Source organism: Echinops telfairi, unplaced genomic scaffold (assembly GCF_000313985.2).
Source record: "Echinops telfairi isolate 266 unplaced genomic scaffold, ASM31398v2 ScPeMD7_7469;HRSCAF=8507_1, whole genome shotgun sequence".
Lineage (NCBI taxonomy): Eukaryota > Metazoa > Chordata > Mammalia > Afrosoricida > Tenrecidae > Echinops > Echinops telfairi.
The window spans coordinates 70941241-70957286 of NW_022111373.1; positions in this window are offsets into that span (position 1 = coordinate 70941241).

The window sequence follows — 16046 nt, forward strand, 5'->3', positions numbered from 1 at the left end:
GGATAAGAAAAAAGAGTATATGTGATCTATCTACAAGTTCTCATTAATTAGGAACATTCAAATAAGATTGCCTCCTCTCCCTCTCCCCACCAACAAAGTAAATAACTTTAGAGGACAATTAAAAAAAATTTTTTTTTCTGCAAAGGCTGGAATTAGTCAAATTTCAACATAGATATGTTTGCATTCCTTTGGGGTTGCAGGAGGATTGGTGATTTCACATTAAATCCAAAGCGAGCTTCTCAATTTCCATTAATAATTTCTGTTCCTTTAACAGTGCTTGATATATCTGGTCCCTCAAGCGCATGGACCTCCTCAGTAGAACCTAACAAAAAGAGGATCGACTAACAGCAGTGAGATACTTATTAGCAAGTAGCCCTGGTGGGACCATGTTCAATTGCTTAGCTGTGAACATGAAGGCCTAACAGATTTGAACTCACCAGCTGCTCTTAGGGAAAAAGATAAGGTAGTCTGCTTCTATAAAAATTACAGCCCTGGAACCCCTATAGGGAAGTTCTATTATGTCCTGTGGGGTCACTGTCAAAGGCAGTAGGCACACAAGAAAAGATCAATATTCCAGCTAGTTACAATTTTCAAAAGTACGAATGTGGTTGCAACTAAAGATCACAGAACAGTGATGGTATCTTAGAAAACACATCTGTTGAGGGAGCTTCATGTGATAGTGGTAGGATTTGAATTTTGTGGTGTTTCCTTAGAGCCTCTCCCGACCTAGGTTAAGTTTTTGGCAGCATTTTAGAAACTCCAATATTTGCACCCTTTTAAAATGGAGTGTGAATACCTAAATGTAGCCCGGAAGCTGATTGGTAGGTAAGTACCTGGGCTCTTTGAGGCAACTTATTTTTGCAATCTTGCGATTTGATCGTTACTTCAAATGAATGAGTTTCTTTTTTTTAAGCAAATATGATAAAAATAAGTTTATAATGATCTACATAAATTATGATTTAAAATTAATGTTTTAGACACCCTATTTTACTTAGGGGATAAACAATTTCATTCTTGAACTTGAAGGAAATAAAACCCCAAAGCTTGGGTTTCTTCCCAAATGCTTATCAAATTATCTTTTGCCTTACCTGAGGAAAAGAAAGCAAACCTAAAATCAAGAACTCTATCAAACATTCTCTGGTTTGATGTTTTTAATTTTACACACATATATAATTCATACATATATAATTCCCCAGTGGCCCCTGAGGTGCATGAGGATGACGTGTTGAAGAGTTCGTCCGCATGTTCTTTGCCTGGCACTAGTTTGCTCTGGAGCTCTCGTGGTCAGATATTCTGCTCCAACTGGGCTTTAATGAAGAAGGTTGGGGGCATGGCTGTGGGCCTTTTGATGTAAGTTCACAGGGATTTATTTAGTAATGGACTTTGTCCTAGTTTGGCTACATTTGTAGTTGAAATCCTGTAAGAGCAGAACTCTTTAATTGTATGGAAGTACGTGTTTGCTTCTGCAAATAAGCCTGTGCGTCTGCGTCCACTAAGGGAATTCTAGCAGCAGCATGGCTTTGGCCAACCTGATGGCCCTTTTGTCTGAGTCCTTGGCATTAAAAGTTACTTTTTTGCCTGTGTTCCTGTTCAGCTCTGTGGAATTTATATTTCTCAGTGTTTTCATCTTTCTTAAACAGATTATTAAGAAATTTGCTGTTAGTTACACAAAACTGAAGGTCAGTGGTCTTTGTCTCGGCAGTTAATGGAAGTGTCGTTGGGTTTCCACACTGCTGGTTTTCGCCGAGATGGAGGGAAACAGGTTTTAATTTTTGTATATTTTGCTAAAAATTTTGCAAGATAATTTAACTCGATACTCCTGTTGGGACAGAGCAGGGATTGGAAAACTAGGGCTCTCTAGCCATACATGCCTCTTTCAGTACGAACACGTGGCTCTGAAGTAAAATTGAAAAAAAATTCTAAAGAATATTCAGATAATAGTGATTTCATGTCTTTTAAAAAATACATTTATGGTTCAAATAACTTAAATTGTGAAGGACAGGATTGGCTCTTGCATCTCAGAAGTTTGCTGACTCCTGGGATAGAGGATTTGCCCTTGGCCTTGGTTACCTGGCCAGACTTCGGCTGTGCCACCAGTTACCGTTGAGCACAGCGTCCTGGAACAGTGATCGAGAACACTGAGGGGGGTCTTGGAGGTGTAGGTGTGTGAGTGGAAAGGGAATCTTAGAGTATTCAGAGCCAAAGAAACCCCATTTCTTTAAACAAACAAACAAAAAATGAAACCACCCCAAGTCCCCAACTATTTTGTATCTTTATTATTACTAATTTGAAATGTTAAAAAAAAATCTTTTTGTTCCTTAGAGAAACAGTTCCTCAAGGTGTGTTTGACAGGAAAAAAACCAGCCTGTTCCATGAGTAGGAAGATCTGGGTTTGTTGGGTTAGACAAAGGTATTTCACTGTAGGCTTTTCAGAACCTTTGATATGTTAGTATGCTGTTTAAAATCATTTCCCTAATTTATTTTGATGTTGTTACCTTTTTGAAAGTAAGCGTCTTGTGAAATTTGAGTCCTGAGAAACACACGTAGGGAAATGCTGCTGTACTGTGCTTTGGGTTGCCTTCACTGCAAAGGCTTCCTGTTCTGTCTTTCTTTGGTCTCGTGGGTGGTGGTAAAGAGCCATATTACCGCCCATGGCCCATGGAGTCCATGAGGGTGGCTTCAGGTTTTGAGAGCCACTCTTGGGCCCCCTCCCTAGAACCCCATTCAGCCGGGTCGATCTGGGCAAGTGTCTGAACTAGCAGTTCCAGAGAACTAACCTGCTCTCAGGTAGCCATGAGACAGATTGGAAGCCAACTTAGAATTCCAGGACTACTTTCCAAGACTTTCACGACTGCTTTAAAAGAGCCAAAAGACACAATAGACGTTTATAACGCTAAAGTTGCATGCAAGCTGGTTGTGAGATTATACACGAGGCAGCTTCAACACTGTCTCTTCATTCCATTCTTCCCTGAACTTTTGGAAGCCCTCTGTTGGGTACTCGCATGCATGCCATAGAAATCTAGTTATTTCAGTGACAATGCAAAGGGAAGCTTAACACTGTCACGCCTTTTATTTTATTTTATTCTCAAAGTCATAGCCTATGCATGCATGGGTGTATTTTAGGAGGAGGGTTCATAATTTACATATACCCCCCCCATTTAAACCTTACTAGAGCTCCACATGTCAGCAGTTCAAATCCACCAGCTGCTCCACTGGAGAAAGATGAGGCTTTTAAAGAGTGACAGTGTTGGACACCCAAAGGGGCAGGTCTACTCTGTCCTGTAGAGTCTCTGAGTCGGAAGCAACAATAGGGGGAGAGAGAGAGAGACCTCCAAATTTTAGGGGCTTAAGTGTTTGATTTCATTTCAAAGTAGAAAACCAGATCACTAATCAAGTAGAAAGATGTTTATTTTGCTAGTTTTGTACAGCAAGGCTTTCTTAAGCTTTGTCCACTCATGACCCCTTTTCACAGCCTGAGCAATTTGCAACTTGGGTAAGCAGCTGCCAGGGACACCTCCGGTTCATTACACATTTGGCTTTGGATTAATTTTCAGTCTGTGTGTGTTCAGCAACCTATTACTGTTGCCAGCTTTTTGTCTGCCCCTACCCTCATCCCCGTGGGTTACAACCTAAGGTTGAAGAAGCTTTGTTCTTTCATTTGTACTCTTAGAACTGAACTCGGTCTGTTTGAGAGCAGCCCTGATGGAGCATTGCAAGCCGGCAACTTGATCCCACTAGTGACTCGGTGGAAGAAAGACCAGTTATCTTTTCAGCGTAGGAAACCTTATGGAGCAGGTCTACGCTGCCCTATAACAAAACCAAACTTCTCTGCACCATCTAGTCAATGCTGACTTTTAGCAACCTTACAGGACAGAGCAGAACTGCCCCCTGTGGGTTTCTGAGACCCTAACTCTTCAGGGGAGTACGTAGAAAGCGATGTTTTTCTCTTGGATAGAAAGCTTGCCTTTGGGGTTGGAGTTGTGATGTAATGTTGAGTATCCAACCACGTGAAAAAGCGGTTGGCACTTTGTTCTTTCTTTTCTCCTCCTGCAAATTCAGAGAAATGCCTTTTAATCATTTGGTTTACGTATCCCAGATCCTTGGAAATCAAGGGAGATGGCTTGATTTGCGGGTTTGCGGCAGGCATCGGCGAGTCGTGCACTGCAGAGAAGCGTGTGTTGGCCATTCTGTGTGTGGCCCAGGAGCTGCTTCTGCTGTCCTGCGAGGGTCTGGTTGTCTGGGAGGAGAAGGGGCACTCAAGGCGTTAAATTACCAAAGATTAGCCTTGTTTCTGTTTTGACCCCATTTTTATTTTGTAAAATGGGGAATAATGTAATGCCTTTACAGTTTGTGCTTGTGGAAACTTGAGGTGTTTATCAGGGACCTTTTCACTCCTTGGAGCATTGGCAGTGTGGGAGACAAGAAATCTCTAAGTGTATGCACAGTGCGTTTGTTTCAGGTTTGTTTTTGAATGGCAAAGAAATTTAACATCTCTTCTCATGCACACATGCTATAGTTTTATGATAAACAATCTTAAAACAATGGATGTTTGCCAGAACTTCAATATTCTAGCCGTGGCTCATTTAAATATGTTTTACTCACAGACTATATGTAAAGTGCCCAGAAGTGGTAATGATGCTAATGTTGTATAGAATTTATTCTAATAAACCATAAACTGGATATAATAACAAAATAGCTATTTTTCTCAATAAAATTTCAAATTGCCTAAATGTTTATTGATGCCTGATTTAACGTTACCTTGTTCTTGAGGTGAATGTTTCCATTGGCAAGACTGTGGTGCTTGGAAAAAGGAGTTCAATGCCAAGACTGGGGGAATTAGAGGGTTCATTTTGTAACTTTTTATTGTTATTTAGGTGAAGATCTATAGAGATTATCAGTTCAACAATTATACACATTTTGTTTCAACTCATCCATTTCAATCCTATCAAGTATCCCACTTCCTTCCAGTGTTTCCTGTTTCCTTCTCTACTTCTTTACTGACCCGCTGTTCTTGGTAAATGGTGCCCTTTTGATCTTAAAATGGTTGATTATGCTAACATGGGTTGAGTTCCATTCCAGATCTGAAGGGTGACCTGAAGGACCAGAGTTTGGGAGTCTGACCAGTAAAGCTGGTCTCTTGACAGTTTTTAGTTTCATTCAACACTTTTCTGCCACTCTGTCTCGGACCTTCTAAGGCGATCCTTCTTCAGAGTGGTTGGTAGTGGTAGCACCAGGTTCTGGTTTCAGGGATGTGGCGAGTGATGTTTGTCTGTTCTGTGAATCCATTGGACCAATTGTTTCCCTCTGTCTTCTGATTTTCATCACTCTTCTCTCCTCCACACGGGAAGACCCTAATGGTTCCACCTTAGATAGATGCTCATGGACTTCATAAGACCCTGATCACTACTCACCAATTGACTTTGGTGTTCTCCGAGACCATGATGCTGAGCCCCCCAGCCATCAACTCATGCCCTAGATGTCCATTCCTCCTGGTATGTCTTACTATCACCTGTGATCGGTAGGAGCCCAGGCTAAGAGAAAATGGAAGCTTCTGTAGGCCACTTGGAAGAAAGTCCTGGAAATCCACTAGGAAAAACAAAACGCGAAACAAAAAACTAGCCATTAAAAACCTTATGGAGTCAGAACTGACTGGATGGCGACTGACTTTTGGCTTCTCTAGTCCACTAACTTGCTTGTGACCTCAGGCATGGCAGAGTTTTGAATCTACATGTTTTACATCCTTTAGGCGCTATGCACTTTTTTTGAGTTTTCTCTTGGACCCACCTACATAGTCCAGCGATACTTCATTTAATTGAATTAAAATTATAGGCTGAGAAAAACAATGTAATTTTAACTGATAACCAAACTCTCAAGCTCACTGTGTGGCGTCATCGCAACTCACAGTGAGTACAGGACAGGCCTAGCTGCCCTGGGTGTTTCTGAGACGGTAACTCTACGGGAGTAGAAAGCCCCAGCTTTCTCCTGTGGGATGGCTGGTGGTTTGAAACTACTGACCTTGGCAGCAGCAGCCAATGTGTAACCAGTGCTGCTTAACTAGAAGGTACTCATGTTTGTTTCCTGCCTTGCTTACGGCATATGGACATAAGGGCTTGGAGAGCCCTGTTATTTATCGCTGTGAGTCACCTAATGCCAGAAGCGCCCTGTTTTTTTAATGGAAGTTAATTTACGTACAGTGAAATGCATAGATTTTTCCAATAAGACTGTTCTGGTATGTAAGTATATCTCTTACATGAATAGCCAGTTACATCTTAGTTGATATTTTTGTCTTCAAAGAACATGGTCTTTTAAAAAATTTTTGATAGTTTTATTGACCAAGAAAAGGTGTTTAATTGTCATTATCAATTTTAGAATATTTTCTTCATTCTTGTACTGATTATTGTTAGCTCTCTGTTTTCTCCTGCCGTCACCCTAAGAAACTATTTAACCAGTTATTGTCTCTCTAGATGTACCTATCCTGACTTTCCTATACAGAAAAACAAAACAAAAAGCCAACATCATAGAGAAAAATCTCAATCAAAAAGCAGAAAACAAAACAAACATCTAAAATATGTTAAAAGAGAACAAACAATAAAGAACGCAAATCTTAATTATAGATGAGCCTTGAGTCCCAGATTGAAGATGGGTAGACTGAGGTGGTCAACAAATGATCACTTATTTCCTTCAACAAAAAAGGGGATCATGGAACAAGACTTCTTTTGACAAACCAATGAAACCTCATTGCCTTCAATTCTGACCCATGGTGACCCCACGTGTTACAGTGTAGAACTGCTCTATAGGGTTTTCTTGTTGGTATATATTTTAAAGTAAATCACCAGGCCTCTCTTCAGCAGTGCTGCTGGATGGGGGGATTCAATCCACCAAACTTTAGGTTACTAGCCCAGTGCAATGTTGTTGTCCCACCCAAGGACCATAAACACCAAACCAAACCCACTGTCACGGAATTGATTGTGACTCACCGTGACCTTACAGGAGGCAGTCGAGGTGCTCAATATGGTTTCCAAGACTAAATCTTAGAGGGATCAGGCAGACTCATCTTCCTTTGAAGGAGTGTCTGTTGGTTTTGAAATATCAACCTTGTAGTTAGCAATCCACTGCTTGGCCCACGGCTCTAGTGACTGGATGGTAACCACTATTTTAGTGGATGGTAGTCTACAACACCAGCAGTTTTTTCTTTGCCACAAACAGCAGCTATTGGTAGGAAAGCTGCTAGGTGCATCTCCATAGGAAAAAAACAGAGGAAGGGGCACCCGGACAACCACCGTGTGCGGCACATATGGTGGAAGTACGTGTATAAAGCAATACGAAGGAAATGGTGGTGGCGAAGTCAGAGGATTGTCTGACTCAGGATCATCTTGTAATGAAATGCCTAGGAGTAGGACAGAGGAGAAAGTGACAAGAGCTTCAGGAGAATGGATGAGAAACCGGAGTCCATTGATGCAGGTACATTAATCAGCCCCTGGAGTGATTTAGACATCTGTGGTTAAGAAATAAAGGCAGCTGTGGATCATCAAAGACGTTTCTCATTTCTAATGCTGCCAATTTAGGGCTCTAAAAACTCTGCTTTTCCAATGGGACAGGAGCTATTACATTTATTCTGCTTTTTGATTAAGAAAGTGAAAAGAATAGGGTAGTTTCAGCATTTATAAATACAATTATGAATTGGATCCTTAGATCATAGTTTGGGAAATGTGGCCCTCTTGAGAATTCACATCTTAAAAACTTAAGTCATGTGCTATGGAAAAAGCTCGATACTTTCAAAATATCACATTAGTTTCATTTTAAATGCAAGAACCAAACCAACTTCTTTAAAGATGGTGCCTATTTCGGAATGTGTTGTCCCAATTTTCCCCATGAGAGAGGCAGTTCTTTTTTACCTAATAAACATGATTTAAATTTGCATTAAATATGATATCCAATTCACAGGATGACTACTGCTAAAATGGATTCTAAGAAGATGAGGGGATATAGCAGTGTAGATTTTTCAGAGGAAAAAGAATCAAAGAGAAAAGAGCAGGTAGGGACTAAAGAATTAATCCTCATTTACTGACTCTCATAATTAACATTTTGCATTTACAACAGCAGTAGAAAACCCTGCAATCTGACTGCTCTGGCAGTAAGGAATGCTGAAGAGCATACTTCCGACAGTAAGGAATGCTGATGTGCAAGGTCAGGGTTCAATTGACTATGATGTTAGGTTATGTGTTACCTTGGCTGGATCACGATTCAGTGAGTTGATAGAGCATTGTTGTAATTTGGCAGTTATGTAATTCTTCTCTAGTTCAGCATTTCTAAACCTGTGGGTCACGACCCCTTTGGGGGTCAAACGACCCTTTCACAGGGGTCAGCCGATTTATAACAGTAGCAAAATTACAGTTACGAAGTAGCAACGAAAATTATTTTATGGGTTGGGGGTCATCACAACATAAGGAACTGTATTAAAGGGTTGCAACATTAGGAAGGTTGAGAACCACTGCTCTAGTTTGTGATTTGATGTTTTCATCCTCCATTTTCACATAATTCTGATTTTTATATAATGATCTGGTTTGGGAAATCTAGCCATGTAAATCATTGACGAGTGGGTATAAACACATAATAGTTTAGAAAATTTACACCATTAAGGATTACTAATCGACGGGGAAGTGGATGAAGGGAGATATTGGATGGTGTAAGATATGACAAAATAATAGTTTATAAATTATCAAGGGTTCATGGGGGAGGTGGGAGGAGGGAGGGAAGGGGAAAAAGTGAGGAGCTGATGCCAGGGACTTACCTGGAGAGCAAATGTTTTGAGAATGATGGGGGTAACGAATGTACAAATGTGTGCTTTACACAATGGATGTATGTATGGATTGTGATAAGAGTTGTATGAGCCCCCAATAAAATGATTTTTTAAAAATTGAAAAAAAAAAAAAAAAGGATTACTAATTGAAATATTTCAACAACCTGATGAAGCACTGGAAGAACTCGTGTTTGTCAAGAAATTTGGAAGATGGCTATTTGGCCTTCTTCAATTAAAAAAGATTCATGTCCATGCCCATTCCAAATAAAGGTGCCCAACAGAATGGAGACATTATCCCACAATAGTATTAATATCACCTGCGAGTAAACTTTTTCTGAAGACTAAGCTGTCTAACAGTTGCAGCGGTATGTTGACAGGGAATGCCAGAAACTCAGGCTAGATTCAGAACAAGAGCTCTCATTGCTGAGGTCATAGAACTCTTGGCCGAAAGCACAGGTTACTAGAGCAATGTTACTTGTGTTGTATTGTGTTGTACTGACTATGCAAAGGCATTCGACTGTGGGGCTCATAACAACCATGGATAACATTGAGAGGAATGCGGATACTAGAACACTTCATTGTGCAGAATCTGTACATCGATCAAGGGGCAGTCTCTCAAGCAGAATGAGGGAATACTGCATGGTTTAAAATCAGGAAAGGTGTGTATCAGGAAAGGGCCAGGGTTGGATCCTCTGACCACACTCATCCGATCTGTATGCTGAGCAAATAATCCAGAAGCTGGACTATATGAAGAAGAATGCAGCATCAGGATAGGAAGCTTTCTTAATAACCTGCAGGATGCAGATGACACAGTCTTGCATGCTGACAGTGAGGAGGACTTGAAGCACTTGCTGATGAAGATCAAGGATTACAGCCTTCAGTATGGATTACAACTCAAGGTAAAGAAAAGCCAAAATCCTTTGGTTAATTCTTCTTTTAAGCCTGGGATCTTGTATATTATGAAATCAGCTTTCAGGAAGATTGCACACCTTTATTTTCCCTGCAGCCTTATGACTTTGCTGGGCATTGCTGAGTTGGTGCCTACTCAATCCTATGTCAATCCTATGCACACAGAACAAAACACAGAACAAAACATCCTCACAATCGTTGCTATAGTTGAACCCACTGTTGCAGTCACTGTGCCAATCAATTCTGTTGAAGGTCTTTCTCCTTTTTGGCTGAACTTCTTTACCGGGCATGGTATCCTTCACTAGGAATCGGTCCTTTTTGATAGCATCAAAAAGTGCTTGAGACAAAGGCTGGCTAGCCTCACTTCTAAGGAGCTTTTTGGCACTAATTCTTCCATGAAAGATTTTGTCCTTTCTTTGGGCAGTTCTTAGCATATTCGCTATTATTTGCCAACCCCACCAGTCCAAGACATCAATTCATCTTTAATCGTCTTCATGGTCCAGCTTTTGGACATATGAAAGAGAACTCTCTCTATTGCTGCACCCTGCCCAGTCAACTTCGAGCATTTGTTTTCTCTTTGCCAACTTCACAGGTAAAACAAAACAAAACAAAAAACCATCTTACTTATTTAATATTTGAATTTATTTCCAAAAACATCGTGTGTGTGTGTGTGTGTGTGTGTGACAACTTGTTAGTTGCCAGCAAGTTGTTTATGATTCATGACCACCTCACCTTTTGTGTAAGATTTTCCAGGTCACAGCCTGTCCTCTGGATGGGTTTGAACTACTAACCTTTTGGTCTGTAGTCAAACACCTAACTTTTTGCACCACCCAGGGACTCACCAGTATGTCCATTGTCCAATTGCATTTCTTTTGGAAGTTTATATTTTGTATAGAAGGCAAATTGCTTAACCTTTCTGACCTTACATTTTCTCAGCTGTGAAAGAGGTTTCCCTTTGGTCTGAATGGGATAGCATACAGTGTGGGGGCTCAATAACTAAATTTTCTCTTTCTTATCTTCCTGTTATGCCCTGAATTAAGAGCTCCCGAAGATGGGAACTTCTCTTCATTGAATGCCAGCACCTTGCACAAAGCTGTGGCACACAGTCTAGTGACTCAGAAATGTTTGGAGGAAAAGAGTAGGTAGGATTTTAGAGCATTCTGGGAACCCCTGGAAACAGAATGGGAAAGCTTGAAGCCAAGACCCAAAGAGTGAGTAGTGGGAAACGAATGGATTTCTCCTAAACTCATTACAGTCAAACCTGTGAAAACTGGAACTGGTGTCCGCCCAAAACCTGTCCGAAAGGATAATACAAACATTTCCCACTACCAGCAGTGGCAGAGAAACGATGACACTGCACCCTGTCTGAGGTAGAACCCGTGTGAGGTCCAGAAACACAAGGCCGACCCACGGAGTTTGGACTCACCAGTTTCACTGTATTATGTACAATTCTACTGGGCGTCATTGAAAGATGGAGTGATTTAATATATGTATTAATCACAATTAATAAAAAAGGAAGAAACTGAGCATGAGCCTGATAAGTTGGGTGAATTTTATTTGTAAGATAAAGCATATTTTAAATGTACTAAAAAAGTCACCCACTTGAAGGAATGAAGGATTCTTTCATAAAGCAAATACTAATTCCATTTCTAAACATTCTTAATCCTGATGGTCATATACGTTTATTAGATTTGCCCAGACGAGGAATCCAAATGCAATCGTAGTAATAGAATCTCACAGAAAAGGCAATAAGCTAAAGCAGCTCAGAGCTGTGGAACATCAAACAGAGGGAAGGGAGCTCACTGGTGTCCAGTCTTGTTTCAGTCAACATGCCCTGTGATCGTGGGGGAGATGGAGTCATTAGTTTGCTAATGAGATTTGCAGATGGCTTTAAATTGAGAGGTATTGTAAACAGCAGGAATGACTGAGAAATGATACAAGAGGAGCTGGAAAGGTTAGGAACATGGACAGGAAATCAAATGATTCAGCCTGGAGTAATGCAAGCCAATCTGACATCTGGGGCCAAATAAGAAGATATACAGAAATGCCATCAAAGAGAAAAACATGGAAAAGAGTCATCTCAATGCTAGTGGGGGTAGAGGTGGGGGTGGAGGAGGGAGGCAGTGGCTAGAGAAAAACAAGGGAGCAGGAAGCAGCAGCCTCTCGTGGTTGCTGAATACCTCCTATGTGCCAAATGCTATGGATCGATACTTTCCACCTTGATTTCTTTTTGACCAAAGTTAAGCAATGGAGTTTTTGAGTAAGTATTCATTATGCACAAGAGCCCAGTATTTACTGAAATAGAGACTCATCCTTGCTAATGGATCCTAATAGAGGCATGGTGGAGATGGCCTGGACTCTGCAGAAGGACTCTGGTGAGAGAGATCACTTGCCACATTCCTGTCTGGGCATTTCTCACTCCATGGGTATTCCCAGGAATGCTTGGGGCAGCTTCCTCCAGGCCCATCTAGGTGCCAGCAGCACAATGGAGCCCCACACAAACTGGCCAGTTAGCTTAAGCAAGAACAAGACCAGTGTCTCATGCTAACTGCCCTGTGAGCTGGCCAGTACGCCTTTCCCCGCCTTCTGATGCTCTCCCGTCAGCCTCCACGCACAAAACTCTCTTCCCAGCCCTTTGCGGGTTTCCTACCATTCCAGATCCCCCTCCTCACTAGCTAGACACCTCTGGCGATGACTTGTATTTCCTTTAAGTGTCAGTCACTCAAAAGTCAAAGCAAACTCGCTACCATACTATCCATCCCAACTCACGGGACCCTAAACGGCAGAGTAGAACTGTCCCTTTGGGTTTCCAAGACAGTTAGTAAATCCTTACGGGAGCAGAAAGGCTCATCTTTTCCAGTAGAGCTTCTGTTGATTCCATATTGCTGATCTTGGAGTTAGCAGTCCAAAGTGCAACCCCTACACCGCCGGGATCCTAAACACCAAGCACGAGATCAAGTTTACTAGTTGTTGTTAAGTGCTGTCCAGTGGGTGCTGACTCATAGCAACGCTGTGGACAACAGAACAAAACACTGCCCAGTTCTTTGCCATCCTCACAATCGTTCTTAAATTTGAGCTCATTAATGCAGCCACTGTGTCATTCCATCATATATCGAAGACCGTTCTCTTTTTTTTCCATCCCCCTACTATACCAAACATGATGTTTTTCTCCAAGGACTGGTCTCTCCTGACAACATATCCACAGCACAAGAGACAAAGTCTTGCCATCCTTGCCTTGAAGTAGCATTCTGTCTCTACTTCTTCCAAGACATATTTGTTTGCTCTTTTGGCCGTCCATGTTACTTTTCAATATTGTTCACCAGCACCATCATTCAAATTTATCATTCCTTTTTGGATTTCCTTATTAATGCCTAATGTTCACATGCAGATGAGGTTATTGAACATTTTTTTTTGTAACATTGGCTCAACACCAAAATGTCCAGCTTTTTATTTTTTGGATGGCATCACTTCTCAATTTTTCCATGAACAGGGCTTGAGAAATTGGGATCCTCCCACCCATGGGAATGGGAAGGAAAAAGACCAAAGGATTCTAAGGAAAAAAGACCCTGTGCAAACATGGTTGATTAAATTCATTCCCCTCAGTGAGAAGACCCAGACCAAGATATAGAAGATATATGAAAGAAATGATCTGCAAAGGAGAGCTGTCAAAGACATCGCACTTATAATTCCAGTTCTAGCTTGTTAATGATATGCTGATGACTCAGGTCCTGCCTGTCCCCAATAGCATCTGCATTGTCACAGAAGCTTTTGTGTCTGAATCCTGAAGGACTCACTCGTTAATTAAAACATATTATCTGAGTGCCTCTTATGTTCCAGGTACTCTTCTTGGTGCTTGGGCTTTGCCAGTGAACCAAGCAGACACGTGTCTCTATCCTTGTGACGCTTCTGTTCCAGGAGGGGGAGAGAGAAAATTAATAATGAACCTAATAAATGAGAAAATTGCCTAATATATTAGCAAGTGGTGAGTGCTATGGGAAAAGAAAAAAAAAAAAGCAGATCAGTGGGGTAAGAGTGTTGGAGCTGAGAGTCAAGTTGCAGTATTAAACCTGGCAGGATTGCAAAGATGGCATTTGAGCAAAGACTTGAAAGAAATGTTGGGTCAATCATCTAGATTTGGGCAAAAATTATTCAAGGCAGAAAGCACAGCTAGAGGAGAAGTCCTAAGGCAAGAGCTTGTCAGGCATATCTGAGAAAGAGTAAGGAGGTTTGGGTGGCTGGGACAGAGTAGGCAATGGGGTGGGTGAGGGATGAGGTTATTGAGCTGAGAGGTGGGGAGCAGTTCAGGTAAGACACTGTAGGCATTTGGAAGGCTTAGGTTTCTATGCTGACCCATTGCAAGGGTTTGAGTAAAGAAGTGAGAGGCTGAGTATACAAATAGACAATGGCGACACCATATGCAAAAATACAAGGTTGACCCATAGCCTCTGCAGCAACGAGTCCTGGAATCCAAACCACAACTTCTATAGCAACCATCCCCACTGGCAAGGATTTGATCAATAACTGACAGTTTCTTTAATTTTTGCCTGCATTTTCAATTTAGGACCAACCAGAGAAAGCCAAATATGTTCCCCATCCAATTATGTAGGAGGCTCTAATATTGGATAGTTTACCTTTGGCTCCTAAGAATCATCATTGGTGCATTGATTAATGTATTCTATTGCTCATTAAAAGGTCATTTGTTCAAACCCACCAGCCACTTTGTAAGAGAAAAATGTGATCCTCTGCTGGACCAATAAGTAACATCATGATACGTGTAGAAAAGGTTGAAATTGTCAAGGATTTTGTCTTGCTTGAATCCACAATTCATGCTCATGATAGCAGCAATCAAGAGATTAAGAGTCTTGCATTAGGTAAATCTGCTGCACAAGACCTCTTTAGAGTGTTGAAAAGCAAGGATGTTACTTTGAGTACTAAGGTGCACCTAACCCAAGCCTTGGTATTTTCCATTGCCACATAAGCATGGTAAAGTTGGACACTGAATACGGAAGACTGAAGAAGAATATATGCATTCAAATTGTGGTGCTGGAGAGGAATATTGAAAGTACCATGGTCTGCTAAAAGGACAAACCAATCTGTCTTGGAAGAAGTATGGCCACAGGGCTCCTTAGAGGCAAGGATGAAAAGACTTCATCTTACATACCTCGGACATGTTGCCAGGAGAGACCAGGCCTTGGAGAAGGACATCATGTTGAAGAAGAGGAAGGCCTTCAAGTAGATGGATGGACACAGTGGCTGCAACAATGGGCTCAGGCATAACAATTGTGAGGATGGTGCAGGACTGGGCAATGTTTTGTTCTGTTATGCATAAGGTCATTATGGGTTGGAACCAACTTGATGGCATCTAACAACTTTTTAAAAAAAATCATTTTGTTGGGGGCTCATACAGCTCTTAGGACAATCCATCCATCCATCACGTCAAGCACCTTTGTACATTAGTTGCCATCATAATTTTCAAAACATTTTCTTTCTACTTGAGCCCTTGGTATCAGCTCCTAATTTTTCCCCTCCCTCCCTTACGAACCCTTGAAATTTTATAAATGATTATTTTTTCATGTCTTACATTGACCATGGTCTCCCTTCACCCACTTTTCTGTTGTCCGTCCCCCAGGGAGGGGGTTATAGGTAGATCATTGTGGTCAGTTCCCCCATCCTCCCCCCACCTTCCTTTCCCCTCCTGGTATCACTACTCTCATTATTGGTCCTGAGGGGGGTATCTGCCCTGGATTCCCTTTGTTTCCAACTCTTATCTGTGCCTGATAACAGCAACTTTCATATGCATATGAGGCAATTGAATATATCATGTTTTGGGCCATGTGTACTTTAGTTCTCAAAGTAACTTTCTTGCTTTTCAACAATGCTTTTCTTGTGATGCTATTGCAAGCTCAAAATAGTAACTGTTACTTGTTTTCATTTGGGTGGACTTTGTTTATGTCATAAACTTTTTAAAGGATTACTTGATTTATGTTGCTGAAGATAGATGTAGGTGGACAGGGATAAACAGAAAGGTTAATTGGGAGGAACTCATCTGAGAAGTGGTAGTGTTTCTGTTGGACAAGGATGGTGACGGTGTTAAGAGATTAAATTGTGCACGTGTTTTGCAGATACTATCAGTAAGACTTCCTAGCTGATTAGATATAGTTTGTGAGAAAAGAGGCAAATCAAGGATGACTTTAATATTTTTGGCATGAACACTGGATGGATTAAGTTACCATAAACTGATCTGGGGAAGATTGTGAAAATAACAGCTTTTTAGATGAGTTCAGTTTTTGACTTATTGAGTTTACGATTCCTTAAATATCCAGTGGAGATGTTGAGT